The following is a 24946-nucleotide window of genomic DNA, read 5'->3' on the forward strand; positions in this document are numbered from 1 at the left end:
GCTCCCGCGCAGGCCGGGAGCTCGCGCGCACGCCGCCTGGTGATCGCAGACAGGCAGGCAGGCAGGCAGCTGAAAAAAACCCTCTTTTAGTTCTTTTGAAAAGATACCTAGCAGAGGGATGGCAGGGTCAAATGGAACCTGCAGTCCAAGCAAGCTCTTTGACGTATCTCCATATTGATTTCCATAGTGGTTGCACCAGCCTGCACTCCCACCAACAATGGAGAAGGGTTCCTTTCTCCCCACAAACCAGCCAAGATTTGTTATTGTGTGATTTATTGATAGCAGCCATTCTTTGTGGGGTGAGGTGGAATCTCAGTGTTGTTTTCTTCTGCATCTCTGGAATGATCAGTGATGTCGAACATTTTTTCATATATTTTCTTACTGCTTTTACTTCTTTGTCTGATAAATATCTGTTCATTTTGGATCTCAACCTGCCACAGATTAAAACTAGACCCTTATCTTTCACCATGCACTAAGTTAAAATCCAAATGGATTAAAGATCTCTGTATTTTCAATGTGTGAAGGGTTTTGTGACTCTACTGAAGCCTATTTATGGAGTCAAGATGAAGGTCTCTTGATTTAGAGGGAGTCTCTTGAATTTGGTAGGAACATTGAAGAAGTAATTTGAAACATCAAATTTCATTTTCATTATCTTGGAAACTTATTTGTTTTTTGGTATCAGGGATCAAACTTGGGCCCTTGTGCTTGTGAGGCAGACAGCAGCACCACTGAGCCAAATCTCCGGCCCTCTTAGAAATTTATGAGGGAAAAATATAATGATGGTTGGTTACTCATTATTGGGCAGGACTATTATGTGATTGCCACATCTGCTTCTAAAACAGCTCATATTTTTCCATTCTTTTGATGGAATATTAATTCTTTCCTTTTCAAATAAACTGCCTCATTTCCAGGCATTTAGTCTTACTTGTGGCAATTTATAGTTGTTCCTACCCTGTTCATGACACTTCACAAATCCTTACCAACTCTTGATTGGATTGTTACAGTACTTCTGTGTCTGATTTCACTGCCTTTAGATTCATTCTTTTTTTTTTTAATTTTATTGAGTTTATTGGTACATTTTAGGGATACAATACAGTTACATTCATTGTTGGGATCATGTACCTTTACATGGCAAGTCTTGATTCTCATTTTTTTCCCCTTACCTCTGCCCCCCCTTTAACCAACCTTCTTGTATACTACTTTCAGATTATTTAAAAATAATATAGTCTATCAGGATCATCCCTAGTCCATATGGATCCTTTATAAAATTGTCAAGAAGTATCTTTTCCAATCTGACAAGGTTCTCTGTTTAAATGAATTGCTGTCTGTGAATTACAAAACTGCATATCTTCCTCTAGGTGAAATAACTGCCTGGCCTGGGTTTTAGTTCCAATGAATATTTCAGATATTCAGTCTTCCATTGCACTACTATGTGTAGTGGACCCAACTTATTTAACAGTACACTCCTGGGCTCTATTTTTGAGGCTTTATGGCTTATAGCACTATAATGATCATTTGTTTTCTCTTTTATAGTAAAAGCATATACAAAATCATTTATATCCAGCAAAAAAAAAAAAAAAAAAAAAAAAGCTGCCTAAAACAAGTTCCCAGAGAACTAGTAAAAATCTTAGATACTCACATAATAAATGCATTAAATAGTAAAGCTAACATTCTGAGGGAGGAATTTTTGGTTTCAAAGCTTTGTTTTTGTTGCACTTGATATTTTTAGGCAAAATGAATATTAGTGAACCTATTCAGTGGGGGTAATGTCAAGATCGCAATGTGCTAACTATGTTTGAAATCTTAAACCCTTCTTTTAGAGTGAGTGTTCCATTTTAAAGCATTTTAGTCTACTTCCCTGAATGTTTTGGGCTATATAAGCAATACATTTTCAACATGGTTTCAATAATTTAAGATGATAAATTTAGCATTTTCAGTCATGTGTATGAAATGAGAAATCCTAACCCAAAAGTATGTCTCAAGGAGTAACATTTAGTCATCTTTATAGGAGATACTATTAAGCACAATTTTTCTGATGACTTCAAATCATACCATTTTGGTCACCCAGTAAGATTTGCTCTGATTCTCAAAGAAGTTCCTACTACAAATATCCTTTCATACTTTAAACAGAAAATATAGCAATATATAATAATATGGCCCAAGTACTTTAATATGTCTTGGAAATATTTACCTCATAAAGAAGTACTGAAACTCATATTTGACTCATACATACTCATACATCCACAGATAAATTAAAAGCAAGAAAAAGATAATAATAGTGTAAGACAAGAGTGTGTGTAGCATTTTTGACATATTTTCTTTCCAAGCATCATAGCAAAGACATATGAACATTTATGTCCTTAGATGGAAACAGCAGCTGAAGTATAATGACAGCTAGGAGAATAATATCTTCTGTAAGTTTAGCAAAGTATGGAATAGCTACTTTATAGCCATGGGAGTACAACAATTTTCCCCAAGCAGTGGACCCCTTGTAAAACTGAAGCAGGGAGAACTCATGGTAAGGAACAAATTATGATGGATAAACAGTGAGAAATCAATATATAAAGTGATATTTATCAGTATTTTAAAACGTAATCATTTTTAAAAATATATTACAGCTCATTTTTTTATACAAAATAAAATTCCAGCAGTTAAACTCTGTTTTTGCCTAACCCACACTTTCAACTTTCAGGAACAAGAAGACTATCGTAATACGTGGCAAATTGAAGTAAGAGTCTCTGTTCCCGTTTAAAGAAGTGTATAAATCATGGAAACTCTGAATTTATTAAAGCCAAAATATGAATTTTCTTTGCCCACAGCATCCTCTGATGGGAATTCTTTCCTAAACAACTGAGTGATGCTGACGAGCAGTTCTACCTCCCATTAGAGGTAAACGATTTTGTTTTTTTTCCTGTTTTGTTAAACAAACCATGTTACTTCCTCTTGTAGCTGTACAAGCCTGCAGTTCTCCACAGGATATCTGGGTAGAAAGGGTAAGGTATTTGTCTTTCTTTTCATACATACGAAAATAGAACTTAAAAGTCTCTGTTTACTGGAAATGAGAGTTTGAATTTCTGTCGCTTCCATTGTAAATATAACCCTGAATCTGCTAATATCTTAGCTTTGGGGGGGTATATTATAAAGAACGGAGACTCCAGTGAGGTAATATCTATTTATAAGTTCAAGTGGTTAAAATACTTACCGAAACTGCTGCATGCTTTGTGAAAGGAAGTGTGGCTGTCTAGATAGAAAGCTCCTTTCTCTACAATTTAATTTGCCATGACAAAAACCAGGAGTCTGGCCTTATATTAAACACTGCTCCTAATGATGATTCCATGTCAAAATTAAGAATGTGATTGATTAAAAATATTTCTGCTCCTGTGAGCCACGGAGAAAAAGGAATTTAAAATTTTAAATCCATGGTTTGTGTCAACTGGATCAAGCAGCACTCACACAGCAAATACATTTAAATGCCTAAATCTTTTTATGAACCTTGACACGCATTTTTGGATTGGGACATTTTCCATTCAGGCATTCCTGGGTGGGTTGTGATGCCTTCAAAGAGTGCAAAATGATTTCCCTCAAGCCCTAGAATCTAGTATAGCACTCAAATCTCAATGGAGCACATTCTCAATTTACAATGAACATTTCTTGTATGTATTTTTAATTTGAGAAGATGGGAAACATTTTAGAAAGGGTTTCCAAGTATTTTACTGTTGCTTTCTAGAAGAAATGTTTCCTTTCCTTACTTGATATAAACAAATAACTTCTTGCTATTTTTTAAAAGTCTGACAATTTCACACTGGAAGTTTGATTTTTTAAATATATGAAATTATTCAACAATATGTAAAGTTATATATGATTCTAGTAAACCAAGTACAAGGCATGTTAAGATATGTGAGACCTAGTCATCACCCATTTTTCTGATATGAACAAATCAATGTATTTTTATATCCTGAGTCTCCCCAGATTAGAGTTGAAGATGCTAATTTTTTCAAAAGATGCCTCAACGAATTTTTTCTGTGAAATATTAAGATAAAGATTTCATTGTCTCAGTAGTTAAAGTGGTAACTTTTTTTGAGATATAAAATGAAACTAACAGCTGACGACTACATGAGGATGACTCACAAAATGGCACTAGCTGCATATTATGGTTGCCAAGTGGCATCATAATGTTGGATACTGAAAGAAGCTCTGTTGAATCTCTGACCACAAGCATAGGTGGGATTTTTCCTACATTGAAGTAGTTACAAAGTGACTGAGACTTAGGACAGTACATGAGACTCAGTTCAGCTAAGCAGCTGTATGACTCTGGGAACCCCCAGAAGAGCTGAGATAAGCATTTCTCCTTGGATTGACCTTCCTAACAAATTAAGTTGTGACAAGATTATATGAAAGAGACCCCCTTACCAGTCATGAAAATTCTGGATCTTTCTTACCAATTGGCTCCCCCTTCCCCATCCACCAAATAAGTTTACTGAGGAGGTAGTTGGTTATTCAGGCCACTGCTGACACCATCCTGTGTCAGGAAGGGGAAAATGAATTTGTTATGTATCCCTAACAGCATATTTTATGCAAATCTGACAATAGGGAAGAGGTTTTCAAATTGTAGAGCCCTGGGTTTGGAGGGAATTACTGTTGCCTAACTCTGTGCTGATATTTCACTTCTGCAGCTGTAGGTGTCCTAGGATTCTGAGAAAGAAGTTAGTCACTAGATCATGACACATTTTTCCATGTGGTCAAAATTATTGCTCATGATTGGAAAAGTAATACTTGTTCATAGTTTCAATGATGATAACATGATAGAATATCTGTAGAATTAGACTTACAGGTTGACTACTGCTTAAGTATACTATTTTGAGAATGGAAAAAGGCATCCTGAATGTAATGTGTTTCAAAGACTTGCCCATGTGTCTGCTTTTAACCAGAAAAGATACTATTAGGAATCTATCCCCAGAAGTTATTTACTGCTTTTCTAAATTTTTTTTTAAATGCAAGTGTTCCTGGTAGTGACAAAAATTTATGAGTTTATGAGCTACATTTGTCAGTCAGCTACTGTTTTGTCAAACAAATAAGATTTGCTATTCAAAAGGCACTTTTTCAATTTAAAGAGAATAAGCGAGTAAAAAGGGAAACACTAAAAGACAACCTAGAGGGAAATCTGCTGAATTCACCCACCCTACTTACTTATTTATGGTGTATTTATAATATATATATTCCATACCTACCCAATAGGCTATGAACATACACATGAACATTCCAGAAAGGAAACAATGCCAATCATGTGGTCAGCTTTTAAATTATTAATTTTGTTTGAAAAAAATATAGTTTTACTTCTCAAATTTAACTAAAAATAGTCACATACTTTAGTAATTTCTAGATGAATTTATTTTAGTTATTTGTTTTTAAAAATATATTTTAAAAGAAATAATAATGGATATATTTGTGATAAATAATGTGATGTCTTGTCTTGATCTATGTAAAAATTGTGGAAAATCAATCCAGTTACCATATCTATCACCTCACTACTTTTGTAGCAAAAATATTAAAAACATTTTAGAAGTTTTTAAATATACAATATTATTGACTATGGTCACTATACAATGCATTTGATCATTACAATTTTTCCTCTGGTGTAACTGAAAATTTACTTTGACAAATGTTGTCCTTCTCCCCAACCCTTCCCCAGCCTCCAGTAAGCATTTTTCTACTCTTTGAAGGCAACTGTTTTTTATTCCACCTAAAAATGCGACTTGTTTACTTGGCATAATTGCTTTCAGTTATGCTTCTGTTGGTGTAAATGAAAGGATTATCTCTCTTTTGAAAGTTATAGAGTGAGATATATATATATATATATATATACACATATAGTGATTATACTGTGAATATATATATATGTATATATATATACATATAGTAATCAAAATGTAAAATGAACATGGGAAATCAGACATCTCTTCAACATACTAATTTTATTTTCTTAAAATGTACTCAGAAGTGAAATTGTTGAAATATAGGGTATTTCTTTTTTCTTTTCCTTTGTTTTTCAGGGGTGGGTACAGGGGATCGAACTCAGGCCTTTGGTGTCTGCAAGGCAGGCTGTGGCACCACTGAGCTAAATGCCCAGCTCGTCATATGGTATTTCTATTTTTAGATTTCACATTATTTTCCAAAATGGCTATCTTAATTTACATTCCTACCAACAATGTACAAATTTCTCTTTGCTGGCTTTAGAATGGAAAAATGCAGCTGAATTTCTATGAGAATATCTTCTTTAATGTCTCACATGAGAGCTGTATAGAGTGAGTGAGTCAATCCAGGGGCTGAAAAATTACCACATGTTTTTCCATACAGGCTTCTGAAAGTTTTGCATTTGAACCTTCCAAAGCCAGAGAGTGATATTTATGCTACAAAATCTAAAACAGAAAATTATTTCACAGTTGTGCATCAGAATTGATAATAATGAATACCATGGGTAATTAAGATTTGGTACACCAAATTTCCTCCAAAGTGAGTTATTTATGAAAAACATGAGGTATGTCTATTTTTGTTAGTTCTTTATTAGGCCAGTTAATTGTACTTTAATAAGTCTCATCATGAAGTCATTTTAAATACTTGTATGTATAAATATTTTTAGACTCACAAGAGATTGGAAACATAGTAGAAAGCCTTGTGCACTCTTCATCCAATTTCTCTAATGATAAGATCTTACAAATCTTTATTTTTAAATTTTGATTAGTAAGATTGTAGTACATAATGATTACATTCATTGTAGGAAATTGAAACATGTCTATAACATGTCTCAATTATTTTCCCCCTTCCCTCCATCCCCTATTATTTGGCCAGCATCAGATTTATTCATTTATCTTATAAATAAACTTAATTTTCATATATATAGATTAACAACCAGACTAATAGGCTCAAAACATATGAAACACATAAGACAATTGTACTAAATCAAGGTACACTATTAGACAAATTGTCCTTGGTGGATTTTGATAGCTTTCTCTCTCTTGCTTTTCCTATTATCTGTCTTTTATTTCTTGATTTATTTATATATTGAGTATTTCATATAAGAGAAACCATGCAATACATAATCTGATGTGTCTGATTTACTTCATTTTGTATTACGGTATCAAGATCCACCTATTTTCCCACAAGTGACTCAACTTCATCCTTATTTATGGCAGAGTAGTATTATATTGCATATAAAAACTTCAGTTTTCTTCATTTGTGCGTTGATGGACATATATATTGTTTCCAAGGTTCAGTCATTATGAATTGTGCTGCTATAAACATGGATATGCACACATCACTGTGCTATGAGGTCAGCAACACTTTCAGGATATTATCTGAAAGACAAACAGATGTATGAAATGGAATTTCTCTTTTTAAGTGTTTGAGGAATCTCCGTACTGATTTTCATCATAGTTTCATCAATTTACACTCTCACCAACAATAAGGAAGTTTTCCATTTTCACCACAGCCTTGTGAGCATTTTTTTAAATTGATTTGATGATATCCATTCTTTCTAGATAGAGACAGAATCTCAGTATTGTTTTAATTTGTGTTTATAAAATGGCCACTTATGTTGAACAGTTTTTCATGTATTTATTGGCCATTTTTACTTCTGCATCCGAGAAGTGTCCATTCCTTTCAGAAGCCCACATTTGAATGGGTCTTTAAATTTGGGGGATATGATTTTTTTTTAGTTCTTTATGTATTCTAGATATATAAAGAGGAATCTGAGGAGTAGCTGGAAATTTTTTTCCCAATCTGTAGGTTATATCTTCACTCCATTGGTAGTTTCCTTTTCTATGTAGAAGCTTTTTAATTTAATGTGATCCAATTTGTTGATTCTTGATATTGTTTCTTGTAAACCAGTGTTTCATTAAGAAAGAGTGCCTAAACCTATGTCTTCAATAGTTTTATGTATTTCATCTTCCAGCAGATTGTTTCTCTTACAAAGTTTAGATCTTTGATCAATTTTAATGTTAGTTTAGTGCATAATGAGAGATATGGGTATAGGTTCAACCTTCAGCACGTGGACAGCCAGTTATCCCAGCACCAATTTTTAATAGGTTATATTTCCTCCAGGAAAAAAGGAATTGGCTCTCTTGTCAAAGATAATGCAACTGAGTGTGCCTGGAGTTGTTTCTACATCTTTGGTTGTAACCTATTGTTCTACAAGTCTGTTTTTTTTTTTTTTCCCAACACCATGCTGTTTATATCAGTGTAGGTTTATAGAATAACTTGAAGGGCAGGATAATGAAGTCTTCTGTCTTGACCTTGTTGTCCACAATTACTTTTGCTATTCTAAGTCTCTTTGGATTGTGTATAATTTTAAGATTAATTTCCCAAGTCCTTAAAGGAGTGCTATTATTTTTATTGGAATTGTATGAAGTCTATACAACAGTTTTGAGAGTATGGTGATTTTGACTATATTGGTTCTGCCTATACAGGATAGGGGATAACTTTCCATTTTCTGTTATCCTCTTTGATCTCCTTTTTTAGAGTTCTATAGTTTTCCTTGTAAAAGTCTTTCCCTTCCTTTGTTAGGTGAATTCTGAAGAATTTCACTTTTTCTTGATTCTATTTTAAGAGGTATTGTTTCTCCAGTTTCTAGCTAGCTCAGTGAGTTTGTTATTGCTGTACATGAACACCGCTGATTTTTTAGTGTTGATTTTGTATCCTGCTACGCTACTGAATTTGGTTATTAGTTCTAAGAGTCTTTTGCTGGAGATTTTGGGGTTGTCTATGTACAGAATTATGTCATCTGCAAATAATAATAATTTAACTTATTTTCCTATATGTGGTGGATTAACTAATGGTCAACTTGGAACACCCAGCTGAACTGAGTCATTGTGGTTCTGGATGTGGAAGACCCACTTGAGGATTGTTGCCAATGGCATAAAAAGAGAACTGGAGGGGAAGATCGTATGCTATCGATTTTCTTGGAGAAACTTGTTGTGGATGGTTTTCCTGTTATGAACTCAGCTGTGCTCAGAGTCAGAGGAGTTTGGGTCCTTGCCATCACCAGGAATGGCTGCTATTTTTAGCATGGGAGCTCTAGTCTTCTCTTTGAGTGTCACTTTCTGGCTCTAGTGCAGATCTCTCAACCTTGTGACACAAATCCTTCACCCCACTGGTCCAGACTTTCTAGCGTCCCCCACTGATCTTTGGGCCTTCCCAGTGCAGATCCTTCATATGGGCTTGCATTACACTGCTTGGCCTAAGGCCTCTGGTTGGACTCATGGAGGACATTGCTTTGGGCTCTAGGTCTTCAGCTGGACTTGTGTGGGACATTGCTGCAAGATCTGAGATCTCAGATGGATTCTTTCAGTCTCTAGCATGTGGACAGATCTCTTGAATTCCTTTGCATTTGACTTTTTGGGTGAATACTATAAAATAATCTGTAACTTATGTGTCATATATTAAATTTATTCCCTTAGAAACCCTGACTACAACACTATCCATGTTCCTTTTCTTTCTCTTGTCTAATTGCTCTTGCTAATATTCTGAGAACAAATTGAACAGAAGTAGTGATAGTGAGCAATTTAGAGGGAAAGCTTTTAGCTTTTCTCTATTTAGCATGATGTTGACTGGTGGTTTGCCATAATTTTTTTTTTATCAGATTGAAATAGAGACCTTTTATCTCTATTTTCTTTGGGATTTTTTATATGAATGGATGTTGGATTCTGACAAATGCTTTTACTGTGTTTATAGAGATGATTATGGGATTTTTGCCTTTGCTTCTCTTTATGTGGTGCACAACATTTATTGATTTGTATAAATCAGTTCATTTCTGCCTCCCTATAATGAATCCCCCTTTGTCACAATGCATGATCTTTTTGATTTGCTTCATTCTGCTTTTCAGTATCTTATTGAAGATTTTTGCACCTACATTCATTAAGGAGATTGGCCTGTAGTTATCTTTTTGGTTAGCTTTTTTTCTGGTTTCAGAATCAGGGCAATGGGTGCTTCCAGGGATGGCTTTGGGAGTGCCACTTCCCTTTCAATTTCATTAAAGATTTTGAGGAGTATTGCCATTAGATCTTTAAAATTATTATAGAATTCTGCAGTGAATCCATCAGGACCTACACTTTTCTTGGTAGTATTTTTTTTATAATTTCTTCAATTTCACTGACTGATAGTATTATTCAGGATTTTTATATCTTCTTGCTTCATCTTTGGTTGTTCATATGTACCTAGGCATTTAACAATTTTTTTGATTTTTCCATTTTACTACAGTACAGGTTCTCAAAGTAGCTAGTATTAATCTTCCTGATTTTGGCAGAATCCATTTTGATTTCACTTTTACTATTTCTAATTGCATGGATCTGGTTCTTTACTTTTACTATTTTGGTAAGATTCACAAATGTTTGTATTATGTTTATAATTTCTTTTTTTCTCATTGAATTTATTGGTACTTTTTTAGGTATACAGTACAGTTACATTCATCATTGTTGTTTTTGTATTATGTTTATAATTTCTTTTTTTCTCATTGAATTTATTGGTACTTTTTTAGGTATACAGTACAGTTACATTCATCATTGGGATCTTGCACCTTTACATGACAGGTCTTGGTTCTCATTTTTTACCCATACCTCTGCCCTCCCTTCACTCCCTCCTCCCTTCTCTATTTATGAAAGCTTAAAAATTTTTTTTCATGTTTTTTCTTTTCCCTTATTTCCTTTCCCCTACCCTTCCCACTTCCCCTACACCTTTAGCCCTTTTCATCCTATTTCACATTTTCAATTATACCATTTGGATCTTATTTACACTTTTAGTTTTTCACACCAGAGAAACTATTTGATATTTACACATGTGTGACTTATTTACTTCACTTAAGAGTATGACCTTAATATGCATCCATTGTATATACTTTCAAAGAACCAACTTTTTCATTCTTTGATTCTCTCTATTGTTATTATTCTGTATTTCATTAATTCCTTCTCTGAACTTTATAATTTCCTTCCTTATACTAGCATTTTATTATGAATATTCTTGTTTTGCTAGGACCTTGAGGTGCATTATTAGGTTATTTACTTGAGCTTACTTTGCTTTTTTGACATGTGAAGTCACTATAAACTTCCTTATGTGGAGTGTTTTCACTGTGTCCTATAGATTTGAGTGCGTGGTACTGCATTATCATTTGATTGTAGAAAATGGCTAATTTTTTTCTTTTATTCCATTTGTGACCTATTGGTTATTTAAAGGGTATTATTTCATTTCAATATGTCTGCATATCTTTCATGCTTTCCCATTGATTTTTAGTTTCACTCCACTATGATCCTGTAATATACATGGGATTATTTATATTCGTTTCATTTACTTAAGCATTCTCTGTTGGTTAGTATATGGTCTATTTTAGAGAAAGTGCCGTGTGCTGCAGAGAAGAATGTGTATTCTGTTGTTGAATTGGCCTCTCTGAAGATATCGATTAAGTCAATTTGTTTGAAGGTTTGACTCTAACCAAATGGTTCTTTGTTGGTATTTTGCCTTATTGATTTGTCCATTTATGACAGTAGGATATTAAGATACCCCTTTGAATTGTATTGCTGTTTACCTGATTTTTCATGTCCATAACTATTTGTATTATGAAATTGAGTGTGTTGGAATTTTGTGCATATATGTTTATAATTATTAACTCTTCCTGTTGAATTTTTCCCTCAACCAATATGTAGTCACCTTCTTTGTCAATCTTGGCTTGAAATCTCCTCTGCTATTAGGATAGCCACTTTTACTTTTTTCTTGGTTCCTATCACTGCATAGATGCTATGGCTTACATGGTATCTAGATCGACTCCTAATGCATCATGCACTCATAGGTGGAGCTTTTGGAACTTGGCTGAATCATAGACATGATGCTGGAGTAAGCTTGTGTGGTAATTGAATTAATTCACAGGTTGTTTAGCATATTTCTGGGTGCAAATAATGGGAAAATTCACCCTGAGTGTGGGTGGCACCAACCAATAGGCTTGTAGTCTGGATGGACTATAAAGGGAATGATGGAAGTCAGGGTGGCATTTTTATGCCAACTCTGCAATGGTCTGTTTCTCCTTTATCCATGTTGCCCTACCTCGGAGTTAGCCACCTATGGACTGAAACCTCTACATGCTGTGAGGTAAAATAAACTTTACCTCTTTACTTTGTGTGTTGGTTATTTTGTCTCAAAGAGAAAAGTAACTATGACAATGGAATACTGCTTTCTATCCTTTTGTAATCTGTGAATTTCTTTTTGTATAATGCATGTATTTGTTTATGCATCACCACAATGATTTGGAATTCTTCCATCATGATAAAAATTTTCCTTGTGCTATACCTTTACAACAGAATCTACAACCATCCCTAACACCCTAACACTTTTTTTGGTACTAAGTATTGAACTTAGGGCTTTGATACAGTTGTGAAGGTTGGAAATTTAAGAAGCCAGTGTGGTTAAGTTGTGGTGAGGACTCTTCTCTTGGCTTGCAAATGGCCACATTCTTTCCATATTCTCACATGGCAGAGGGAAAACTCTGGCACCTATTCCATTACTTATAAGGGAACACACTATAAAAGATTACAATCCCATTCTTATGACCTCATTTAACTTGAATCAACTCATTTAAGACCTTGTATACAATATAGTAACATGATAGGTGAAGAATTCAACTTATGAAATAGAGGGTGGACACAATTCAGTCCATAGTAATATTTGTCCCCTTTTCGTTGTTAAATAATATTCCATTATGTGGACATATTACATTTTCAAAAAATATCCTTCAGTTAATGGACATATGATTTATTTCAACTTTTTTACTGTCATGAGTGGTGCTTCTATTAATATTCATGTATAAATTTAGAAATTATGATGTTTACATTTCTCTTAGATATAAACATGAAGGTGCAACTACTGGATCATATGGCAAATATAGGTGTCACATTTTGAAGAACTGTAAACTTCTTTTCTAAAGCAGCTGCATCAGTTTACAATCCAATCAGCTATGGATAACTGTTCAAATTGCTACAGATACTCTATAAATTTCTTACAGTCTGTCTTTTAATTTTATTCATTCTAGCAGGCATAAAGTGCCAGATTATGTGTTTGATTTGCATTTTACTTAATAATAAAATACCACATATTTCATATACTTAATAAACCACATTATGCATTTTACTTGGAGAAAAGCCTGTTTATATCTCTTGTTCATTTAAAAATTTGATAATAGTAAAAGTGTCAAAAAACATACTCTGGACAAAAGTCTTTTATCAAACACATAATTTGTGTGCATATTCTCTCATAAAGTGGATATTTTTTGCTTCATTGATGGTGCCTTTTTTTGGGGAGGTACCAGGGATTGAATTAGGAACCTTGCATTTGCAAGACAGGTGGTTACACCACTGAGCTAAATCCCCGGCCCATTCATTGTGCCTTTTGATGTACAAAGATTGCTATTTTTTGTCTTGATAAAATCATATTTATCTATTTTTGTCTATTCTTTTATTGTTTATGCACTTGTAAAGGTAATATAACTAAAGATTGCCTAATCTAAGACCATAAAACTTCTGTAATGACTTCTTTGATTATTACAAACACACACACACACACACACACACACACAGAGTGAAGATTTGAAAGCTTTTCCTCAAAGATGAGGAACAAGACAAAGATATACACTCTGACCTCTACAATTCCAAATAATATTTTAAATCCTATGCTTACCAATTAGACAAAAATTAAAGAAATGTCATCTAAATCAGGACGGAAATAGTTAAAACCATTCTTGTTTTCAGATAAAATTTTATTTGTGTGGAAAATTGTAAGGGCTCCACATCAAAACCAAAACCAAAGAGAAATTCTAGAACTACTAAATGAATTCAATAAAGTTGCTGGATAGAAGTCAACATACAAATAAATAATGAGCAGCATTTTTTAGTCACAAAATTATTATACAAAGAAAGAATCAAGAAAATTTCATTTACAATAGCATCAAAAATACTTAGTCATAAATGTAGCCAAGGAGGTGAAAGATGTGTTTATTGAAAATCATAAAACATTGATAAAAATGAAAGACAACAAAATTAAATGGGATCATACCACAAGTTCAATTGGAAGAAATATTTAGTGAATTGTTCACACCACCCAAAGCAATCTACAAACCTAGTGTAATCCCTATCAAAATTCTGATGATATTTTCCATAGAAATAGAAAAAAAAAATCTTACAATTGGTATTGAACCGCAAAACACCCGTGTAGCCAAATCAGTCTTGAACCAAAAAATCAGGCTTGGAGGCATCACATTACCTGATCTCAAAATCTACTATAAAGCTATTGTAATCAAAGCAGTATGGCAGTGACAATAAATGAACATAGGTGAATGGAACAGAATTGAGAATCCATCTGTGGTCAATGGATCTTTGATAAATGTGCAAGGAATGCACAATGCAAAAAGGACATTCTATTTCAATAAATAGTATTGGGGCTGGGGATTTGGCTCAGTGGTTCTGCTGCCTGCCTAGCAAGCACAAGGACCCAAGTTCGATCCCCGGTACCAAAAAAAAAAAAAAAAAAAAAAAAAAAAAAAAAAAAAAAAGAAAAGAAAAGTAGTGAGGAAATTGCATATCCACATGGTGAATGAGATTGAACACTAACCTCATCCCTGACAAAGTCAACTTGATTTGAATTAAAGACTTAAACGTAGGCCTGGAACATGTGTTCATTTACTCAAGACTGCTTTGGAAGTTGGGGTCCTCAGTTGATAAAGACCCTGTGGGTTCTCTGTGGTGAAAGATACAAGAGGACTCTGGCTGTGAACACTGCTGTGGTTCGGCTCTTCTTTTCTACTCTAGATAAAGGAAATTCCTTGCATTTTTTACTGAATTGCTGCGATTTCTTAATTGCCAAGCTATTTTCTTCTATGGATAGTTGCAAATTACTGTTTTTGTAATAACAAGTGATTTTTCTGTGAGGACAAAGGTTGCAATCTCCTGTTCTATAATCTTGACAAAATCCTCATAGTAGGTATTTTTAACTATCTCCATCCACTATCAATTTCACATTTTTCTTTTCCTTACTAAATTATTTTCCTCTTTATAAACCCCATAATTTTATTCTTGAATATTCTAGGCCACTAACTATTCTACTTTAATTTGATTGTTGTAGATTTCCATTAATTTTACTCATAGGACATGGTAGTGCTAAGACAGCATTTAAGGGTTCTCTTATAATCCAGATATACAGTCCCCTAAACCCACATACTCATCCTTACCAACATTCTTCCAACCTCTATTTTCTAATAGCACCCAATTTTTCCTTTTTAATTAGAATCAATCAGCCCAGTTAGTACAATAAAGGTTTTTCTGTTTTTGTTTTTGTTTTTTTCTCCAGAGGAATAAGGAGTTCCAGGTGGTTGGGTGTTAGTCTCAAATTCCCTTGCAGTGGAATAACTATCAAACTCCTGATGGAATTATTCCTCCCTTTGGAACTAAGACTTCCAGACCAGCCAAGATTATGGGCAGAGTTGTGCAGCAAAAATTTTGCTAATGAAACACTAGGGGTCATAATAAGTGGTTTTATTAGCATTTACACATCTCCACCACTGGACTGTGGGAGAAATAACAACAGCACCAATTTAAAGAAGCACTAATTTAAAAGGTGATTTACAGTCACCTGGAAACATAGCTCTAGGTTTGCAAGATGTTGCCACTTAGACAATTGCTATAACCACTTCTTATAAATGTTATTGCACTACATAGGCCATCTAACTAGTTACGTTGGGGGGTAACAGTGAACATGTGAACAGAAAACTACACAATCACAGTCTCATTGCCGCATTTAATTCTGCCATCAATGTATTTCTTTTTATGAAGAACAATAATGGTGGAATGATGAAATAGTACATAAAATATATTGCAAATCTACAGATGATAGTTTTTGTGGATATATTGCATGAAGGGAATTCGAATCTATATCAAAATAACTGCACTCCAGTATGAAAAAAATTCTTTCCCATCCATGATGGGAATTTAATAAACTTGCCACAAGGTAGCAGATTCATCACCCTAGTGCCATGTCATGCACTCAATATTTATCTCTACTGCTGGCAGATTGGGCATTTAGAATGACTATATGCAGGTCAGGTTTGGTGATTAACAATCCATATTATAGTTTATTCATAGTCTCCATCTCTGTCATCATGGCTACTTTTTTCATGAGCCCATTGTATAATGAAGTATGACATCAAATAAACTATCTGGTATTCACAAGACTCATTATCCCCTGCACTTGATTGTTAAACTCTTCTACTGAGATAAAGTGTTGGTGAGTATGATGCAGATATTTTCACATTCTTTATCCATTCAGACTATGCTATCTAGTTATTTCTTCCCTAGGCATGCTTGTTATCCATTTTCCAATAGCATTATTTCTAGTCCTTTACCAGCCATCCAATTTACTAACAGCAACACGCAAACTTGTATATCCCCTGCTACTTCTCCTGAGCAAAATGGACAACCAATCACACTGTTTGAGATACTTACACTTAGAGAATTAACTTAGTACAGAAGTACAACTATCCATTGTTGGTTGGTGCTTGCATATCATGTAGAACCATCTATAAACCAGAGGAGAGTTTTCACTTCCTCAATAAATTGTTTGCAGGAAATCCCCCAAGTGGCATAGGTGTGGGGTGTGAGAGACAAGGTAGCGTCATAAGACTAAAGGCCATGGACATTTGAGCCACTTTCATGGGCAACAAACTTGTGTTTCCAAAGCCAGTTCAATCCTGATCATGTATACATCACTTCCATTTGATAATGGAGCACCAGTGTGCATGCCAGAATTCATAACTTGAAAAGTCAGACAACATCATCTGCTGGAATTTATAGCACAGTGACAGAACAGCTTGCCTAGTAGCATTGAATTGTTACAGAGCTTTCCTTGCTCTGGACCCCATTCAAAAGTAGACACCCACTCTGTAAACAGGATTGTTTTAATTTGTGTGTGTGTGGGGGGGTGCTACAGCAAAATATCATATATTTGGTAACATAAAAAATAGAAGCTTACTTCTCACAGTTCTGGAGGCTAGGAAGTACATGAATAGGGCATCATGGTTTCTGGTGATGGCCCCTTTTCTGGTGCCCAGGTAGTGTATTCTATTATCTCCCATGCTGGGAACATACTTTCTGGAAGCTCTTTTATAAATTGACTAAACCCCATTGAGAAGGTTCCACCTCATTATTTCCAAAAAATTGCAGCTTCTCATGGTGAGTAGATTTTAATATGTGAACTTGGGGGAACATTAGATGACAACAGGGATGGATTATCAAACCAAAATATGAAATATATTGCATACAAAATTCAGCAAGACTGATTAAGTGCTATGTTTGGTTGTTATTGTTATTATTTTTGGTGGTAGGAAGAAACCGATACAACAACTTATCCTCCATCTTAAAAGGTTACCTTGAGATTTTACATACCAGTAAATAATTAGAAATTTAATAGAGTAGAAGGTTCTAGAGATTTTGTGGAATGTATCCCTCACTTTTTCCTATGTAAATGTCTTACTGGTAGCTCTAAAGTTTTTCTCACTTCCTGCTCTCCAGATCGAATAAATATCACTAGTTTAATGGACCAGTATGATATTTCTAATATGTGCAAATGTGATCAGAATCCCTACGTACTAAATTATCAGCCAGAATATTGATACATCTGTGAGGTTGGACGATAAAGATTTATTACTGTTCTTGTTAACTAAAAGCAAACTGCATTTGGTGGTTTTTTTTAACTATCAAATTTCAAGAAAACAATCATTTGCCCAATCAAGAGATACATATAGATGAAGAACTGTGCTAATAAATGAAGCAAAAACAAAACAAGCAAATAAAAATATTTAGAAAAGCATCAAAAAAGAGTCACTGCATGGTTAAATTTATTATATGCCACTATCAATCTTCAATATCTATCTCTTCTTGGGCCAAATAGGCAAGATGAATAAAAGTGTGGTGGAATCACCATCCCTATGTCTTTCAGGTCCCTTATGATGGCAGTAATACCCGTAATCCATCCAAGAATGTGGTGTACCTTTTAGTTTAATGTTTTTTATAGGTAAAGATAGCAGTAATGTCTTTTACTTGCATTTTCTTACAATTATAGCCCTTACTGTACTGGTTAGGTAACAAATGTGAGAATTCTTTCAGGAGCCGAGTAAGTTTATTGCAGCTATACATTGTAGAAATTACAAAATAACTACAAAATAGTTTGAGTGATGTACTGGACCCATAGTGAGAGCAATTTAAGCTGAACCTCCATTAGTCATTGACCTTGCTTAAATTTTAATTTTGATTGTTGAACCACAGTGACATTTTGAGTCTGTTGTAATTAGTGTCAGGTCAGATCCAGTTTTCAGTAACTCCTAAATAGCCTGATGATCTATTTCCTTAATTTTTGGTCATGTTTTTCAATTTTATTTTTTATTGGAACATCTTTTAAATACATAAGAATTTCATTCCTCCTGGAGAGTGGGAACATGCATATAACACATCTTAATTCCTTTTTCAAATCCTTCTCCCCCTCTCCTTCCATCTCTAGGTCCCCTTTCTTCTAACAAAAGATTTATTATCCATTATTTTGCACTTTATTTATATTTTGGATTGCTCATATAAGGCAAACCATCGTATTTAAGCTTGTGTGTCTGATTTATTTCACTGAACATTTTGGTCTCAAGGTGACATCCATTTTCCTACAAGCACCTCAAGTTCATTATTTGCTGTAGCAAAGCAGTATTTCATTGTATATAAATACTGCATTTTCTTTATCCAGCCATCTGTTGATGGCCATATAAAAATGGTATAAGGTCTCTGGAGGAGAGCTTAGGAAAGACTAATAATACAAATTTTGTCATTGTAGTAGGGTCACCATTTAGGGACACTGGCCTCTCCTTAATTCAAAGCTTTACTGGCCAATAAAGTAACTTAAACGTGGGAATTGATTGTGGGACAATGTTATGGTTTACACCTAAAATGTTCACCAAAAGACCCATGTTCAGAGGTTGGTCTTTTGAAGGGTGATGGAGATAGAGCCTGGTAGTAAAAGGCAGATCATGAGGGTTGTGACATGGAAGGGTTCATTCTTGTCCCCAGCTCCTCCTTCCTCTCTCTGCATCCTGGCCACCCTGACACAAGCAGCCTTCCTTCCCTAAGCCTTCTAACACGTGGCTTCTGCTCCAGAACCAGCTGGTCATGGGCTGAACCCATTGAAAAAATGAGAGCCAAAATAAACATCCCCTCCCTTAAGTTGCATGTCTGATATTTTGTCATAGTTGTAGGAAAGTGACTAATACAGGACTTGGCCATTTGAGTTGCTTAAGTTAGACTTCTGTTCAGGAAACTGAGAATATATATATAAAATAAAAATTTAAAAAACTGCCCATCTCTTTCTTTTGTAATATTCCCATGATCAGCTAGCCAATACTGTAAGTCTTTCTGAGTAAAACTATTCTGATGACTGTTTTGGCACCACTCAACATTATGATAACCCTGCCCAAGTTGCCTTTGGTAATTAAGCTCAATAACTAAGCCCATCTTGGCATCACACTATCCCCACTGCTCAAGAGGTCTTCCTCAATGGCAGCAAATCCCACCATGATATTTGACTTATGAAGATCACTTCCATGATGCTGTCTCCCCTTATGTATATCTCTCAGGTGTTTTAAGTTTCTCCTTTGAGCCTTTTCAGTATAAGCAAGTGATAAATGATAAATCCATTCTAGCATTCTAATTTCCTTCCTGCACACTATACCAAAGTAGTTATAGCATAAAGTAATTTAGTGTAGGCTACCTTAGAATACATGCTAACCAATCAACTAGCCAACTGACCAACCAACCAACCAACCAACCATCAATTTCATTATTAGTGCCATTTCTAAATTCTGAAGCTAAAACTTTGAATCCAGAATCTCTGCTTAGTTGATCTTATCAATAAATTCAGCTTGATCCAACTTTATATTCCTTTATTCATTTTCCACATGCATAAGCTCCATCCCTCTACATGGTTCCCAGATCTTTTTCAGTATATGCTGGAAAAATCATGCAGTTCCTCTGATGTGTAGCATAAACTGCCATGAGTCACATTATGTAGCTCACCTATTTAGGTATCTAGAATCTAATTATAGATCTAAAAAAGGGATGTAAGAGATAAGTCTTGGATAGAAACAGAGGCAGCTACCTTAAGGTAGGTTATTACAGAAGGGGGTAGTAAAATACTTAGCAGTGTTTAGGAAACCTGATTTTACTAGAAAGTAGGTAGAAAAGATTAGTGTTCAATTCTGCAGCTTTATTGAGACTGGTTTGTAGGTTTTTGTTCAAGTATTTATTATTTATTCATTCACAATCAATACCTCACTTTAATAGAATAAGCCCGAAAAATTGACAGCTTAATTTGCTGTATAATTTAGCCAATGGATGGATGGAGTTGTTTTCAGTTTAACTAAATCTGTTGGTGCTGTGGATATAGAAGTGTTTCTTTCAGGAAAAATGAAGACGTTAGCAGGCCATTACATGATGTTTGATGGAAAATGTGAAGATAGAGGCTCACTTTTTTGCCAATAACACAGGAGTAATTAGGCAATCTTTTTACACTATTAGTTTTGTGTTTTTGAATATTGTATTTCTAAAAAATAAGTATATGATCATCTAGAATTTTACATTCTACCAGATATTTGATCAGAAATATTCAATTTTAATGTTTTGTGTAAAAGTTTAATATAACTTATCAGTGAAACCATCTTGGATAAGACTTCCCCTTGTTGTTATTTTTGTTTTGGTAGCTATTTTTATATCTTCATTTGTTATATGCCCATTCAGTTTTTAAGTTTTTTTATTAAGATTCATTAGTTTCCATTATTATATATATTGTTTGATTGTTTGTTTTTTGAAACAATTAATTTTATTGGGATATCAGAAAATGGAAAGATATCTTCTTTCTTGGGTAAGATGAACCAATATAGTAAAAATGCCCATATTTCCAAAATTGTAACTGCAATCATGATAAAAATTAGAGAAAACCTCACAAAATTAGAGAAAACAATTCTAAAATTCATTTGCAACCAGAAGAGATGTTGAATAGAAAAAGCCATTCTGGGCAACAAAGGAAAGGCAGATGGCATCATAATCTCTGACTTGAAATTATACTACAAAACCACTGTAGTAAAAAAGCATGATATTGGCCAAAAAAGACGTGGGGTTCAATGGAACAGATTAGAAGATGATGTAGCACAAGGATATGAGTTTGATCTCTGGTGTTAAAAAAAAAGATTAGAAGATGTAGAATCAACTCCAAACACATTCATCCGCCTTATCTTTGATGAGGGGGTCAAATACTGCCACTGGAAGAAAGATAACTTCTTTAATAAATAGTACTTTAAAAACTGGCTCTCCAAATGCCAAAGATTAAAATTAGATGCATGATGTCTCTCACCATGCACTAAAGTAAAATAGAAATAGAGAAAAATTCTAAATACTAAAACAGAAACGGTAATTCTGCAGCAGGATAGAATAATATAATGCTTGAGGACATAGGGGCAGGCAAAGACTTTATGAACAAAACCCAGATCTCACAGGAAGTATTATAAAGAATGAACAACTGGTATCTCATCTTATTTTAAAACATTTGCACAGCAATGGAAACTACTAGTAGAGGGAAGGAACAACCCACAGAGTGAAGGAACAACCCACAGAGTGGGAAAAAAAGTTTAGTCAGCTGTTCCTCTGACAAAGGACGAGCAGAAAGAATTTATGAAGGAAGCAAAAATATCAGAACCCCCAAAATGTAAAGACCCAACTCAAAAATGGGCATCTGAAATAAACAGATTCTTCTCAGATGAAGAAGTACGAACAGTAAACAATTGTATGAAAAAATGTTCAACATTATTGGTTATTCAAGAGTTGCAAATTAAAACAACACTGAGATTCTATCTCACCCCAGAAAAAATAGCTGTTCTTAAGAAATCATCCAATAACAAACGTTGGTGGGACTGCAGGAAAAAAGAAACCCTGCTCTACTATTGGTGGGAGTACAGACTGGTGCAACCACTGGAAATCAGTGTGGAGATTCCTCAAAAAATTAAAACTAGACATTCCACTTTACCCAGTTATTCCCCTTCTTCTTATCTTCCTAAAAAATTTAAAAAGTAACACACCATAATGACATATACACATTCATGTTTATAACCCCACAATTTACGATAGCTAAATCTTGGAAATATTACAAATGCCCATCAGTGGATGAATGAATAAAGATGTGGTTTTTTTTAATGCATTGGAGTACTACTCCACCTTAAAGAAAGATAAACTTGAGACATTTCTAGGTAAATGAATGCACCTTGAGGCTATGCTCTTAAATGGAATAAACTGGACATACATAATTAAACATTGTTTCTCATGTTTGAGAAACTGAAAGGGTAAATAAAGAACAACATATAACAGATATTGGGAAATAGGAAGAAAATTTCAAAAGAGTTCTGATATTACTTATAGTTTTATTCTTGTTCACATAAAACTATTTTCTAATTTATCTTGTGGTTTTCTTTCATCCATTTGTTAATTAAGTGTATGTTTTCAAATTTCCTTATACCTGTGACCTTCCAAACTTTCCTTCATTAATTCATTTAACTTCATTTCATTATGTCATCTTGTTCAGTGAACACACTTTTATTTCTTTTCTTGTACCGGGGCCATATTTGGGCCCTTGCACTTATGAGGCAGGCAGTGGAACCACTGAGCCAAATTCCCTGCCCAAAACTAAATCTTTTTATTGTTGTTGTTGTTGTTTTGTTTTTTGTTTTTGTTTTTGGTACTGGGGATTGAACTCAGGACCTTAAACTTGCGAAGCAGGCAGCGGAACCACTGAGCTAAATCTCCAGCCCCAGACAACACACTTTGTTTGATGTCCATTCCTTATAATTTATCAAGGCTTGTTATATGGCTTGATATATACTTTATTTTGAATAATTTTCTTATGATCTTAAGAATAACATATATTCTGTTATTGTTCAGTGAAGTTTTCTAATTTTTGTTAAAATTAACATTTTATAATGTTGCTCATCTTGTTTATCCTTGTGAATATTGGCAGGTTGTTCTATCCATTATTGAAACTATAGAATCAAAGTTTCCAAGTATTGCTGTTCAATTGGATCTTTATCTTTTTATTTCTTTCACTTTTTTCGTATATCTCAGGTTATATTTTAAGGGCATCTGTGTTTTTAATCACTGTGTTTTCCTACTCAAATTATTTTTTATCACTGTATTATATGCCTTTAATTAGAAGGTTTTTTCTAAATCCATTTTGCATGTAGCTTCCACTCCCCACCCCACCACCACAGTAGGGTCTTACTATTTTGCCAGGCTAGATTTTTTGCTTAGTCTCAATTAATCCATCTGTCTTAACTCCTGAGGAGCTGAGACTATAGGCACATACCACCACACCCAAGAAATTAGTGTGCCTGCTCATATGTTTTTGTGGATCCTAGGGTCTCTTGCGTGCTAAGCACATAGGCTAGCACCAAGCTACCCTTTCATCCCTCTAACACTCTTTTAAATGGTTTGCTTGCCATTTTTTCAACTTTCTTTTACTTTCAACATATTTGTGTGTTTTAATCTAATGTATTTCTGTAGACAACATACTATTGAATACAGTTGTGTAATCCATTCTAACATCTGTCTTTACTGGCACACTTAATCTATTTATATTTAATTTAACAGTGAATAAGTTTAGATGTATATATGCTATTTTACCATTTGTTTTCTTAGTATTTTGATATGACTTTTCCTTTATCCTCCATTTCAGTCTTTATTTGTGCTACATAGACATTCTCTTGCATATCACTTTAATTGTTTTATTATTTATTTTATTTTTCTTTTTAATTCTATTTGAATTATTTTGTTAGCAGTTTCCACTAATGTGTTACCTTAAAATAATCTGGCCCAGAGTAATACCAACTTAATTTCAATAGGCAAAATTGGAAGTCGGAGGAATTGATAGAGGCTGATAAATGCCAACAAACAGAGTTGATGCCTGTTTGGGTTAGAATAGAGATGGCACACAAAGAAAAAAATGGCTAGATAAGAAATAAAGTAGATAGAAACAGTGGGATTTGGGATTGTTTGTTAAGATAGTAAAAGATGAATAGAATGCATGTTTTCACTGGTCAAATATACTCCTATATGACTGTCAAAAGGATTAAGTGATAGGTAGATAGATACAGTGTCAGGCACATAGAAAATGCTCAGTAAATTGAATTGTCAGTAAATACTGAATCCATATTGTGTAAATTGCTAGATACTTCAAAAATTCAAAGAAAATTGAGATCAACAAAGACTAGAGAACTCAGGATTGGCTTTCTGGGGTATATGGAAAATTAAGTTAGGCATTGAATTATATTTATAGTTCATCTTCTGTCATGACTCAGAAAAGTTGCACAAAATAAATTAGAATCATAATGCATGCTTTCATTTTGCTTCAGATGCATACATCAAATAAATTAGATAAATTAGCTTACCTCTTTAAGCAGATAAAACAATGTCATACACTGTACAGCCTAAGAAATTGTGGATTGGATAAATTAGGATAAACACCTTCTAAGCAGAGAGATTCGTATTCAAACTCAGATCTGTCTGACTCTAAGTCATGTACTTGGTACAACTATGGTGTAATTAACTGTCTAGAAGAAAAATAAATACATATAAAACCCATAAATAAGAACATATTTACATATAATTTTAAATAAGAATATTTATACATTGCTCCAATTTCTGGAGGAAAGACTAAAATCAGAAATATATTTTCTCTGAAATGGAAATCAATCATAAAATGTTTACCGGCTAGATTTTGTATGCTAATAAAAACTTTAATACTAATGCATTATTTTGCTTTGACTGAACTTTCTGTTTCCAAGTTTCTGTCACTT

The 24946-nt window shown here is 34.0% G+C and overlaps 1 protein-coding gene across 1 annotated transcript in view; it reads left to right on the plus strand.

The window, feature by feature from the left end:
* The first annotated feature begins 2931 nt into the window (after nt 1-2931).
* The window catches only part of LOC104874341 (putative P2Y purinoceptor 10), a 29854-nt gene continuing 7839 nt past the window's right edge, over nt 2932-24946 (plus strand). The window contains exon 1 of the mRNA XM_033760487.1: nt 2932-2993. The gene's annotated coding sequence lies outside the window, so the exon portion shown is untranslated. The remainder of the gene's footprint in view (nt 2994-24946) is intronic.

This window comes from Fukomys damarensis, unplaced genomic scaffold, assembly GCF_012274545.1.
Source record: "Fukomys damarensis isolate Sample0158 unplaced genomic scaffold, DMR_v1.0_HiC HiC_scaffold_39, whole genome shotgun sequence".
NCBI classification, from domain to species: domain Eukaryota; kingdom Metazoa; phylum Chordata; class Mammalia; order Rodentia; family Bathyergidae; genus Fukomys; species Fukomys damarensis.